Source organism: Alligator mississippiensis, chromosome 14 (genome assembly GCF_030867095.1).
Source record: "Alligator mississippiensis isolate rAllMis1 chromosome 14, rAllMis1, whole genome shotgun sequence".
Taxonomy (NCBI): Eukaryota; Metazoa; Chordata; order Crocodylia; family Alligatoridae; genus Alligator; species Alligator mississippiensis.
In genome coordinates this window covers 16,170,166-16,184,735 of record NC_081837.1, presented here as the reverse complement: position 1 = coordinate 16,184,735, position 14,570 = coordinate 16,170,166, and the positions used below count along the sequence as shown (strand labels likewise).

The 14,570-nt window shown below is 44.4% G+C and overlaps 1 protein-coding gene across 9 annotated transcripts in view; it reads right to left on the bottom strand.

The window, feature by feature from the left end:
* Nucleotides 1-14,570, bottom strand: part of CUX1 (cut like homeobox 1) — a 415,956-nt gene that overhangs the window by 178,831 nt on the left and 222,555 nt on the right. The window lies entirely within an intron of this gene.

Genomic DNA, 14,570 nt, shown 5'->3' with positions numbered 1-14,570 from the left:
TTGTTAATGCGGGGCTCATGCTATCCTCAGACCTTTAAAAAGCAGGCATACAGCTTTAAGATTCCCAGGGCAGTGTGAGTCCAAGACTGGGGAGGACTACCCCTATGATGAGTACAAGCCACCTCCAGTCATTTAAAAAGCAAGAATGCAACCCATTATGAGAGAACTGGTTCTCCCATGCCAGGCTGCATGGCTCATCTTTCAAGTTACCAGTCCCAATGTCCGGCTCCTCACTCTAGGAGTCACATGGGCTAGGGACAAACATTCAAAAAGCCTGAGGCTGAATTGATTCAAACATTGTATGTTAGTCTAACCTGCCTAGGTTGAACTGATTTGCAAATACACAGACATTCCCTCTGGACTGAAGAAATGCAGGCACATGTCTGCAGTGACTCAGGCTAGAAGCCAGGGGATGTTAGAGCAGCCCTCCCTTCCCTTCTACAATGCTGAGCGGAGGGGGGCAGGGCAGGATGCTCTGATTAGGAAGGGGTTTAAACCCCACTGGTGCCCCTCACTCACCCCCAAAACCTCCCCCAGCCCTGCTGGTGCCCCCACAACAGCCTCCCCACCCTACTCATGCCTCTTGCCACCCACCCACAGCCCCTGCCCCGCAGCCTTGCTGGAGGAGGCCCCCAGCTGCCAGGGCTATAGGGCCAGAGATGCAAGTCTGCAGCTCCCTGCCCCCAAAATCAGGCAGTTGCAGCAGAAGCAGCACGGAGCTGGCCCCCCACTGTTGCTGCCTGCTTGGGCAAGGGCGGGGCCAGCTCTTGGCTCCCCCCCAGGCCTGCCAGCATCCCCAGCCATGATCTGCAACCCCCCAGGCCTGCCAGAGGGCCCCCCAGTCCCCTGCAAGCCCCACCTACCTCATAGGCTCCAGGAGCAAAGAGCGAGGCTGAGCTGAGCCGAGTCATAGCTGACTGAGAGCCTCAGGCTCCGCCCTTCCCCCCCACCTCCTCTGGGCAGGGCTGGGGGGTTTCCTGCCCTGTTTGCAAACAGCGCTTGCAGGCTGGAGCTCAACCAGCCTGCAGAGCTCTTTGCAAAAATGGGGAATCTGCAGGTTTCCCTGCTAAAAGGAGAAATCCATGTTTTCTCTGATAAAAAGGGGAAATCCATGGTTTTCTCTGTTTTTCCGTGGGAAAGGGAAAACCCGGATCCCTTGTGATCAGAAGAATTTTATTCCCAATCCCAAAAAATTATGCACCCTGCCATGTGCTGCTTGTAAGGATGGGCATTAAATGCCTTTGATGCCAATCATATGTTCATATTAACATCTGCCACGAGCCTAAGCCTGAAACCAGAGAGAGCACTGAGACATTTCCTTGTTCAAACATGCCCAAATGGAGAATATCACTTATAGTCCTAAACAAATAATAGCACAGGTCATTCCTTCCTGCCTCAGGTCAGGAGTTCACCTAAGCTAAGGACCAAAGAACAATGTTTTACTGCTTAGGAGCAGAAACTGCAGGCACCCTCTTCTTGAGGAGAGAATTGGCAGAGAAAAAAATGCAGCTAGTTTTAAAAGTCTGGCCTCCAGTTTCCTAGTTGAATGATCTGCTATTGAGCTAAAACAATAGGTCTGTAAACTGTAGTCTGACATATTTATACTACCTGTTAATAAAAAAAGACAAAAATTTTGTTGAATAATGGTTTTAGGTCTTTTTTTTTTAATAGTTGCTTTGTATATGATGTTTTTATTGACAATTGCAAGTGACTTTATGCGAGCATCTGAAAAAAACCAAAATCAGAACATTCTGAGATGCATGTCATTCTCACTGTAACTTTCTACTAGTAGAGATGAAATACCTGTCCTCAAGATTGAGGCCTTAATAGCATACTTTCTCTGGACATCATTTCATCATCTCAGTGCAAGTCTGGTCACCTCCTGCTCACCATCTCCAAGGTGAGAATTTCACACAGAACAGAATTACTCAGTGATCTACAGCATCTCTCCTAGTCATTTCAATTGTTTGGGGAAAAAAAAGATCCTGAAAATGGCTTGACTTCACTGTTGAGGAATCTCGTGGCTCTGAGATAGGGCAAAGTAAAATAAAACCTTTAGTTGAAATTTTCAGACTTTGGGGACCAGTAGCTAGAAGTCAGCCTACTCATAATTAATTGCTTGCATATAGCTTTTAGAAGTTTATATTGAAGCAATCAGGCGTGGCAACGGTTGTATTCTAGAGCTGTAGTTCATAGTGTCAGACCATTGTAACTGATGGAAAAAACTACAGAAGCCAGAAGAATACAACTATCTGTTTACTGCACTCTCTTTAAAATACAAATACAGTTAATTTGCCTGCCTCTTAAATTTGCCAGTTGAGAAGCTGCATGATTAAATTCCTTTCTTTAAGCAAGAATAGAAACTGCCCTGGAAGCACTAGTTTAATCTTCTTCTACATTTCCCTACCAAGCTCTCTCACTTCTTAACTGGAAAGATGACCACTAGAGGTGAGTGGGTAGTTTGAATAATTGCCTGACTGACCCTTGGCTTCTATCTGTAAGCTGCCAACAAAAGGGAAAATGGTATGGTGCATGTTTTTCCCCCCACAGAAGACAAATGTTCACTAGGAATTTGTATCTAATTCTAAATATTTTTCCTTAGGATACTAAATCACTAACTCATAATAAATACTTTCAATCGCAATTTACTGAAATTAAAATCAATTTTATTACCAACTCATCTAAGCCAACTGATTCCTCCATGCCCATAGTATGAAAAGTGGTACAAAATCTTCAATTACCACCTGCACTCTGTGTAAAGGGATCTCTGTGTAACAACCCAAGAGAAATGCACTGCAATGAACAACTGGCCAAGTTAGAATTAAGCCTTTCTGTACAAAGGTTAAATTACTATCAACTACGTAATACTTATTCTTTGGAAGGAGTACCCGTACCCTAGATGGGCTCAGTTAAAATTGAATATTGTGTTGCTATACTACAGAGCTGTTCAACTGCTGGCTATGGGGCCGAATGCAACCTGCAAGGGGTTCATGTGCAGGCCCCAGGCTCCTATCCAATCATCACTGTCTCTATCCCTCCACCCATTGCTACAGTCAAGGGTTTTTAGGCTCCTCCTCCCTCTACCTTTGCTTCTTCTTCCTGCCCCCAAGAGGGAAAGACGGTATAGCCCACAGTGTCAGAGGAGCCTGCAGTGCAGTAGTGAACAAGGTGAGCTGGGGGCTCCCTGTGCACGCAGTGAAGTGGTGGTAGGGGTAGGGGCACTATCAGTGCTGCAGTGGAGCAGGTGTATGTGTGGAGCTGCCACAAAATGACCATGGAAAGAGAACTTTACCCCACAATCAACCCAGGAAAATTATTAAGTCCCCCTGCAATTTAGGTAGACCCCTATTTATAGGAATGGTATTTCATCTCCCCTCCTCTTTTTTCGTCTCTATGAAGTCAAAGCACCGTCTGTTAATCAATGCCTGAACTACCCAACTGCTTAAAGATGATGCCCATGGATGTTCGGAGAACATGTATGGCATTTTATATGAACAGGTATTACAAATTACATCCTCAAACAAGAAGACACAAAAAACTAGAACTCTTGGTTCCAAAACGATACCTTTTATTAGACCAACCGGGAAAATGCAAGCAAGCTTTCAAACAAGAATACCACACTTCCATTGCACCTGCCACCAAGGGAGTGAAAATAGACTTTATAAACATGAAAAAATGAAACTTGCACTACCCTATAATGCAAGCATTATGGGTTGGCTTGTTGTATATTAAAGTTACAACATTTTTAAGCAACTTGATCAAAGTAACAGAACAAGTTTGATCCTTATAGGCAGAAACTCCTGAAGCCTTTGCCTTTACAAGACTTCCACTGAAAGCAATGAAGTTTTGCCTAAGCAAAGAAGCCTACTTCCACTTGCATATACAAGCAGTAAGACACTTAAAAGCCATCATCCACAATAAATGTGCAAATCTCATACCAAAGCAAAGACCCTGATTTATGATTTTAAAGTGTAAATGTACTTCTGTGATATCAGTTAAAAACAACTTGCTTACCTCATTCACAAGGGCTTAAGAAAAAATGGTTTAACATAACAGTATAAACTAAGTCTTCCTTTGCTAAGTCTTCTTTCTGAATGCCATTAACACCTATGTGTTCTGTATCCCATCTAATTCTCTCCAGTTATACCACCTCTATCACATTTTAAATACATATGACTTCTTTTCATTTTTCAGTGTTAAATCTACAAATACCACAATTTTCTGCAACTGTCATTTTACATCTCTTTCCCCTCCCCCACCTTACTTGAACTTTCAAAAAGTCATCGAGATGCCTCAAATTAAAATAGACAGAGGTTGTTGTGTACAGCACTGTCACGCAGAAAAACCTGGCTAAGATAAAGAGGCAATACTAGGTAAATGGACAACTTTCCAAAAAGAAAATATATCCTTAAGAAGGATCCTCATGGATGTGTATCAAAACTGTTATTTAATATATTAACAATGATCCAAACAAAGGAAATGAACCGCACTATGGCAAAAACTGCAGATTGTGCAACATTATTTAGGTTAATCAAGATTATATAATATTTTTAAAACTTCACCTGGCTTAATTAGATGCCTCTGAACAGGTAGCATGATAGCATGCTGGTAATGAAAATTAACACCTAGGAAGGTGCGCCCAGGAAAGAATAAATTTAAACCACTTATACACATTGCTAGGTTGTACTAGCCACTAAATTTAAAGACCTGAGCAACGCTGTGGGATAAGAACATCCACATTTACTTTAGATATCATTTTAAAATATAGGGATATACATCATGATTTAAAGTAGAGCCAATAATTGAAAGATCTCACAGTACATTCCTATGGGTTAATTATTCTAAAATTCCTCATCACAGAACATTTTTTCTGCAGCATTTGGTATGGGCCACTATCACAAAAAGAGAAGTGGTCTGATCCAATATGCCAGTTATGCTTCTATGTTCCTGAATAGTCTCTGCAAAAGATTTTTGCAACACCATATTCTGTAAGGAGTGTTTTTCTTTAAAGTATGTAGCACGCAGAAAGAGTAATTAATATTAAAAGATTCCTATAATTAGAAAAGGGGAGGGGGGGGAGGGAGCCAAAACATTTTACACATCAGTTTTTTTCAGAATCAAATTCAAATTTATTTCGATTTTTTTTCCTCTCCAAGTTCCACATTATTTGAAACCTCCCCCCAAATCTGTGCGTTAATCTACAGGGAAATTAACTGCTCTACACTTGGTAATTTAGGGGTTAATTCTGACTGATGCCGAATGCCCCAAGTCTGTGCTCTGTTCATCAGAGCATTAAATCTGAAAGCTCAAGAGAGTAGTGCAGCCGTGCTGCAAGGGCTATGTTATAAAGTTCTGCATTAAAAATTCATATCGCAGGCTTGCCACAGTACTCTGCTCTGGCTGAAAGGAGAGCTGGTGGGGAAATATTAGACACCCCACTGTCTTTCTGGCAATTGGAGACATTCCTCAACAAACAGCACCTCAGGAAGGGAATGAAAGGGCAAACAAACCGTGAAACAAATCAATGAGTTCAATTATCTCTCTCTCTCCACCCCCCCACCTCAGAAAGGAAACTTTTCATTTTTAAGGCTGCTTCATGAAATCTTTTAATAACAGCTTGAACAAGGATCCTGAGCACTCTGGCTGTATAGGTAGCTGCTTGGCATGGCATTTCATTTGTTTTACACACAACAGAGATTCCCAAACACACAGCAGGGCGAAATGCAGAGCAGGGTATGAGAAGCTTTCTGCAGAGTGCTCTAGTTACCCTTTCTATTATCACAATCACGTGGGATAACATGCTGGATAAATTGTTCCCATTTCCCCTGAAGCATTTCCAATAGGGACTAAATTCAGTTTTAACCAGTCAGTTAACTGCTGGTTAATACTGTATTTATTAAGCTAGCAACAATGTAACCAATATCCATTACAGAATTGAAAAGGACTTTTCAACCAAATTCATAGCAATTGATCACTCTCCAATATACAGAGAAGGATGGTGTTATATATGGCGTATTTGGGACTAATATACACTACACCCTTCAGGTCATCTGTTTGATATTAACCTGTCTGATGCAGAATAGTAGAAACTAAATCAAAGGGGCAGGAAGGAAGATATAAACAGGGAAAGCCATTAAAAAATGAAACCGTTTACTATAAGGCTCCTCCAGGAAACAATGGGAAAGAACGATTAATTGGAAAATAGCCTGTTTGTCACCAAACAGGCTAGAAAGGTTTGCTCTGTCCAAGGCAAAAGGCATCTTCAAACCTCTAATATGCTAGAATAGGAGGAAGGGAGGAAGCTGTAGGCAAAAAGATACCTATGCACATCAATAGACACAGATGCAGTAACTGCTGCAGCAAGATAGGCTGCTTCTTCCTTTTAGAGGAGGAGTTATCTGAGTGGAGGAGAACTTACAAAAGCTGGCAAGGGAAACTAAAAAAATAAGTAGGACCCATATATACAAGTCGTCTTTATGTTTTACCCTTGGCTCTAATGCCTTATGCCCCCTGTGGAATGAATAAATAATGCATTGTCCTAACGATGCTGTTTCTGGCTCCTTGCCAATTTATCCTATCACAGGCTCCTGAAGGCAAGGGAATGGAAAGGAAAAGAAACTGTGCCAAACCCGAGCTGGGCTTGGGTTGCTGGGGTTCAGAAGCAGAGGGGTTCAAACCCAGCCTAACAGCATCTTGAACTCGTGAGCTCACCGGAAGCTAGATCTTCAGCACCTAACGGGTGCACTCAACAGGGAATAAAAAAGGGCATACGGCTCAGTTTACCCTGCAGCTGGAACATATACATTTAACTCCATAAACAGAATCAAAACCTCAAGTATTTTAAAACAAAAATAATTCCTTTAAAAGTTATAGGGTTGTCGGTTTCTGAACAAAGGATCAAGGAGAAGTTGGTAAAGTCAACATTTTCTAACAGCCCAAAGCACTCAAAATATAGCATTTTCTTGCATTTCACGGGCACCTTATTTCTGGCAAGGCAGAATGAAAAAAGATTTTTTCGGATTTAGGGGCATAGAGTAGGGACAGAGCCTAATCTTCAACTCACACGCTTTCCTTTTTCTGCTCAGGAAAAAGCTACTATTTTAACCCTTTCAGAGCAGAATTTTCAGCAGCTCCTAACTGCTCTGGCAAAAGCTGAAACTGTAGCTGCTGTTGAAGACTGGACCCTATCCGTCAATCTAGGACTTTGAAAAGAGCTAAGAATAGTCTGCAAGACACTGAAAAGGAGGAGAGAGGTGAGAAGTAGCTGATATGAGGAATAGCTAAAATTGCAAAACCTTCAGTAAAACTGCCAAAGACAGGATAGTTTGAATAGTGGAAAATCAAGACCATTGAAAAGCAATGGATCATTAACATCTGTTGGAGGAAGGGCAATAAGCAGGAATCAAGTAGATTCTAATGAGCCATGAAGTCAATTGATTCCCTGAGCACTGCCTGAATAGAAATGCCACTGCTGCTACTCTGGGCAGAAAACCAACCTTCCTATTTAAGACACTAACACCAATTTTAGAAGGCTAATTTTGGAGGAAATGTGTATGTGGTATGTGAGTCAATATGCTAACCACATTGAAAAATGTCAGTCTGTCACTTGTTGCAAGGCACTGAATAAAGAACTATTCTAAAGGAAAGTGTCAACCATAAACTGCATTTTTTTAAAATTCAAATGCGACTAAAGTTGCCTTTACAACTTATAAATTAAATTGAACTAGGCAGGGTTTGCTGTGCATCTTGAGAAATGCCATCTAAACAAAAAGAGTGAAGATACAAATACATAAAGGAAAGAAGTGACTGCTGATCTCTGATTCAAGCTGTGACACTAACACTGCCCTGGTCAACTTCTTCATGCCTCAGTTTCCCAGTTGGTAAAAAAAAACAAAACAGCAGCAGTAGCAGCTAGGGATTTGGACATATTTTTTTCATAACAGTTATACTAGATAGATGTTAAGGAGTAGTCTTATAGTTTTCCAATGCTGTAGAAATGTTATTATTTGTAAAACATACTATATGAATGCTAATGAAAATGTTAACAAGTATGCATGTTTTTATTAGATTTCATATTTGCATCCATACTGTCCTTACTGTATTTTATGGCATATAACATATCCCAAAATAAGATGCACACTTTGTTTCTGAAAGGCAGAACGAATGAAAAGATCTTTCTGGGCACATCTACACGTGCAATTAATGTGATACAATAAATGCTGGCATTTATCGCACTGGAGTTTATTACTCACGGGTGCTGCATTTACACATGTGCCCAGGACCAGAGCACATTGAGCTGGGGTGGAACAGCCTCAGCTGGCAGAGGGCCTGGGGCTGCTTCAACAATGTTCAACGTGCTGCGGAGGGGATGGTTGGGGCAAGAGGGTGCTCCAGTGCGGGGCTAGCTGGCAGGCAGCCCCGACACTGAAGCAAACTCATGTCCTAGCCAGTCCCATCAGCATCTACATACGTGTTGCTGTGTACTAAAGAACGCTGGTGTAGGATCGTATTTGTGTTTACAAGTACTAACCTAGGGTGGAATTTATGAGTTTACTGCAGCCTAATAATGCTGCATGTGTAGATGCTGAAACTTTACCGAGGAGCTAATTAGTCAACTCCACAGTAAACATCCGGTGTAGTGTTCTCTTTGTAGTAAGGAACCAAGTAGCAGCAGCTAGGGAGCCAAGCCTGCTCATTGCTCTACTTTTGCTTTCGCTGGGTAAGAAGCAGAAACTGCTCCTATTGTATTTATCACCTATACCATGCAGTGCAGTCTAATTTTCAACAGCCATTTTTTTTGTGGTGGAGTGGGAAGAAGAGGGTGTGGATTGTATGGTATTTCACCACTCCTTGATTTGGTCAATACTTTATCCTCCCAAACACTAGGGAGCAGCTAAAGTTGGTTCCTTACCCCCAGTTCCCAGTCCTTAATTTGTAGTTCCCAGCACCTTATTCAAATACAGCATTTATTATTTTTTTAGTAATTTCACCCAAATAAATAAAATTATGTGTATATTTTCTGTACCACAAGTCAACAGTATCAGTGTAATAAAATGGTCCCTTCATTAGAGATCAGGGCAAATGTATGCAACAAAATACTTCTTGGGTCACCACGAATGGCATGTTCCTGCCACCACTAATTTTCTGAAACAAAAGAAATGTGATATCAGACCTCAAGCTTTCTGTTCAAAGTACTGCCAAATAACTTATCCACTTTCTCCATTTGGCAACTTCTCTATTAATAAGGAACTAGGGGAGAACCTACTGAAAATGACAGGAATTTTTGTGTCTTCCTATGACTTATCCCTGTAACTGTTATACAACTCTACAGTAGCTGGAACAAATGACTGCCCACCCTAATAAAAGTCTGCAAGCCAGAAAATACTAATTTTTGCACATTTAACACAGACCAACCTAGGCTGCAGAAAATATCTTGGTTATTGACATGTATGACTAGTTTGTGGCCTAGACACAGAGGCTAGATGCAGAAGCTCAAAAAGCCCAAGGCAAATTCACAGTAACTTTTGTGGCTTTTTCTAAGTGGCCTAGATTAGTTCATGAGCAAACAGAACTCCAGCTCAGCCTTGTGGGGCAGCCTGCAGTGGTTCAGGCCAGCAGGCTGGGGCACTCGCACCTCCCAGCCAGCTGCCAGATAATTCCAAGCCCAATTGAACAGCCGGCCACCCCTTACTGGCCAGTGCAGCTTCTGTCCCCAGCTCTAACCCCTGCCACCTGTTGATCATCAGTGGTGGCTGGAGGGGGAATGGAGCTCCCTACCATATGCCCCACCCTGGCTATGCTAGCTTGGGTCTACAGGGTACTGGGCTGGGTCCACACAGCTGGGGGGGGGGGGGGAAGGAGGACTCTGCTCCCTCTCACCCCATCCCTACTTCTCAGCATAGTAGACAGGTGTGCAGCTGTCAGGCAATTGGGCAGTGGGGTGAGGATGAAGTAGAGCCCCCTGCCATGCAGATCCCCCCCTCAGCTTGCTGGCTTGGGTCTGGGGGGCTGGACGAGGGTCTCATAGTAGGGTTGTGGTTCCACTCCCCACTTCTCCATGCCCACTTCCCAGCATGGCAGACAGGCATGTGGCGCCAAGCTGCAACCGCTGCCTGCAGTGGTCAGGAGGCCAGGTTGGGGGGAGGGTAACGGAGTCCCCTGCCACATGGCACTGGCATCAAGCCAGCACAGCTGGGAGGTAAATGCAGCAGATGCTCTGGTCCCCCATGCCTCTGCCCCCAATTCCCAGCCTGGCAGAGAGCCATAGCTAAGAGCTGCGCAGCTGTCAGATAGGTTGGGGCAGGGGAGCAGAGCCCCTGCCACGTGGTGCCTCCAGACCTGAGCCAGCAAGCTGGAGGGGGCCACATGGTGGGCGTCTCTGATCCCTGCTCCTTGCTCCCAGCTCCCGCAGCTGTCAGAATAGTAAGGTGGGGATGGGGGAGGGGAGAAGGAACGGAGTCCCCTGCTACAGGCCCACCTCCCTTTGTGCTGGCTCCGGGCTGGGGCCAGGACTGCAGCAGGAGAGCTCTGTTACACCCCTCTCCCCACCCAGCTGCACAGGCAGGCTTTTCTGGCTCCTGTCTGTGACAGCCTGGGGCCGGGGCTAGCTCAGCACTCATCCAGAGCAGATGAGAACCAGCTGAGACTAGCACGCTGCACTGCAAGGGGCACCTGGGATGCCAGAGGACAGTGAACTAAGGTGATCTGCTACAGGATCTGGTATAGTAGTTGGATATGCTGCTGTACCCTAAACCCAATTAAGTCTAATACTACATCCATCCAGTAATAAAGCAGTAACATCTGGAGCCCCACAAATGGTTACAGTACCTATTAAAAGCTATATGCATCTGAGCTGGGCAGGGACATACAAGACAGAGTTTGCATCTGGGCAATTTAGGGGTTTTTACAGGCTCTGTGTAAATAGGGCTACTTTATAAAACTTTGAAATTTACACATATACTGAAAATATTTCCTCCCCATACTAATTTTATTGACCATGAAGGGCAGGGGCATGAAACACACCTGGCCCCATGGGCCAGGTGAGTGTTGTGGAGCCAGTCTTTGGGCCAGAAGAAAGATCCATGGCCGGCCCTGTGCAAGATGCAGGCCCCCCTGCATGCCAGACCCACTCCAACAGGTCCAAGACCTATGCTACACCCGGCACCCGCCCCAAAGAGGTCACAGGGAAAGGGGAGGGGGGAAGAGGCACCATGTACACTGTTGGTCCTAGACTGTCTGTAGCAGACACCAAGTACAGCACATCCCAGACTAGCATGTGGGTCAACTGCAAATCTGGGGGCAACACCAGAGGCCAGATGATGGGGCTCCACAGGTGGGATCCAGCCCAAGGGCCATATCTTTGACACTCCTGATATAGGGGATACGGTAGGTTTTTGGGTTAAGAGATTTATGATATTTTGGTCACCATATCAGAAGTTAAAGGGAGTAAAAGGATACATTTATAGCCACAACTGATGATAGACTGGGAAAAAATGTCTAATGCGGAAGTAGCATACAGCTATTTTAATGAAACTTGAAAAATCTACATGCCAGATATATAGCTGACTGATATTATTACAGGCAACTCTCTATACCCCAAGTGTCAAGTGAAACTAAAGAGAAAAATGAAAACATGGAATTAATTTGTAAAAGATATTAAGGATCAACCTGATATACAGAAGGCTGTACAAACCCACTGCTATCCTTCAAAACTCTTCCAAAGTGAAAGAAAATAATGGGAACAATGACAGTACATGTTATCAGGGCCCAGAATTTTGTGCTTCACAACAGGAAAGTTTCCTTTACTTGCTTGAGCAGCCACCTTTTTCAATTATATGAGGGAGCGTGACAGACACAATATGTGACTCATTTGTTTGCCCATAAAATCATCATGTAGGAGTAGGATAAGCAGCTGGAATCTATCTATAGAAGTGTTAGGAGGAGAGTCTCAAGAAAATGCTAATAAAGATATATTATGCATTAAATGCATGACTATGTAAAGAAGAGAGTATTGCAGCATTTCACATTTTAATATGGTACCTGATGAAGGGCTTTGGCTTTATGATTGGAAATATGCAATCCTGCATATTGCACAGGACAAGTTCCTATTGAAAAGAGATTAATTGTTTGTTTATGATGATCCATGGATTTATTCGGAGTACTTTTTCCTATTATTGAAGTATAGCAGTAGCTATGCCCCAAGGACCATGGCAAGTGTAGTGTGCTTTACTTGCTTTCAAGGACAAAACTTCTTAAGAAGTGGTGCTATATTAAAAAAACACTCTATTGCTTGGCTACCTTTGACTTTCGCACACTAGGACTCTTATTCTTTAATGTCAGGATAAAAGGACAGAATGAAAAATCAAGCTCAGTTGACTGTTATTAAGGCCCTAGGATTCTCATGATCCACGCACAGAGGGGGGCTTGTGCCCACGGAAGAGGGGAGTTTGGTCTCGGCAAAATGTACCTGTTTTCCCCCCATAGAAGCCCTTTGCAGGAGCTTTGTTGGTTTTGGCCTTTGTAGAGATTAAATAAGTGGGGCAGAGGAGCTAGCTTGGGAACTCAATTTTCACTCTCTCAGACTTGCAAGGGAAACCTGTACCTGGTAACATGGCTGTGGCTGCATTGTTATCTTTTTTTTCCTATTCAGGGAGCAGCTGCAGTTAAACTAGCCTACAGAAGAATGGCTCCTGCAAGTGCGAACAGGAAGAGACGGCCAAGCACAAGACCACACAGATGCCGCTTGCCCCTATGGATTCTCCAAAATTCATAATGAGGAGGGGAAAAAAATCTAGCTGCTTTCCTCAGTTATTCAGGCAGAGGAAGGAGCCTTAGTGGCAGCCTCGTTCAGGAAAACTGCCAGCATGAGTGATAAGATCATAAAACTCTGTTTAGTTTACCACATTATACTAATACAGGACCTGCCTTCTATCTGAGGATCTCAACACAATGCTAGGATAAAGCAAATGGGATCAGGGTGTGTTCAAATGTTTTCATCTTTTTTTTTTTCTTTTCTTATACTGGGTTGGTAAATATTTTGCTGTTTTATTGCAGCAAAAAAACAAAACAAATTTAAAGAGTTATTTAAAATACCCTTGCAAGAGCCAGTACAGGTCTAAGTAAACTTACATACATTGACTAAGAAAGGCACCTCAGTGAGGGTATTTTGTGCCCATAAACTTGTCTATTCTCTCTCCCAACAATGCAGTTGGTCCAGTAAACAAATCCTTGTTTCTTGCATATTTTCTGGATCATCATAGCTACAACAACGCCACATCCCTGAGACATCGACTCGTTATAAGTGTTTAGCAAAGTGACAACATAGCTTTGCTACATCATGAACTCATACAACCTTTTTTGCATTCTATTTATCAAATACAACACATTTTGAAGTACAATAATCAAAACAAAAAACTCCACACATTGCTCATTTAGTGTTTTAAGTCCCTCCCACATGCCTCCTCATTTGCAGCTAGATGCCGGCCAAGCGCTCATTTGCTGGCCTTGGTCATGTCGCCTCAGGTTCCCCATCCACAAGTAGAGGCTAATGGAGCATTCAAACCAAGCTTTCAGAGTACTCTATCCAAGGTAAGTATCTGACAATAATACTGTGATTCAGACATAGGCACCAAGGCCGTGGAGGCCCAATGGCCCTGACCCCACTTGGGAAGACGGTAGGGTGACCACCCATCTCTAATTGAGTGGGACAGTCCTGAAATGGGAACATCAGGTCCCAGTTTATGTCCCAGATTCGCAGTATCATGCAGGGATCTGGGTTTTCCGTTCACTGCGAACAAACACAAGAAACAGCAGGTTGCCCTTGCAGGCTGGCAGAGTTTCAGCCTGCAAGGGGCTGTGGGAAGTGAGGCGCAGGGGGTGCCATGCACATATGTGCGCACACGCACACATACACACACGTACGTGGCCAGGAATACAGCCCCAGACAGCGGTGGAGAGCAGCTCCCCCAGCTGCCTGCAGGTAAGTCTATGGGTGGGGCAGACTGGGGCCCCCACAGTGAGGGAGGGAGGGAGGGGGGCAGGGGCTGCGCCTGGTGGTGCTGCCCGGTTAGGGTGGTGCACGCAGCTTGGGGCAGGGGTGCAATGCAGGACAAAGTTATGGGTGGCCCATCCAGGTGGGGCAGCTCCCTGCTGCTGCACACACTCCTGGGGAGAGGGACATGGGGAGGCATGTGCCCCCCCAGATTTGTGTCTGTGGCGGGGGTAAATGCAGGCTGTCCGCTGAGGGTGCAGTGCCTCCCACCCTGTGGCCCTCCCTCCAGGAGCTCTATGCCAGCTGTGCCAACATGGTGAAGTGCCTCCTGCCCACCCAGCAGCAGTGGAGATGGTGGCAGTGGCAGTGACATGGAGTTGTGTCCCCTGCTGCTGCCAGGCAGGCAGAGAGTGCCTTGCCATGGCGGCACAGCCAGAGCGGGCTCCCGGGAGGGGTGGAAGGTAGCAGGGCAGGAGGTCTCAAGACTGTAGCAGGCAGCCCATTTCTGCCCCCACCTCTCCACAGGCTCTGCTCAGCCCTGCTCTGGCCATGTCCCCATCTTAGATCTCTCCAGCAAAAA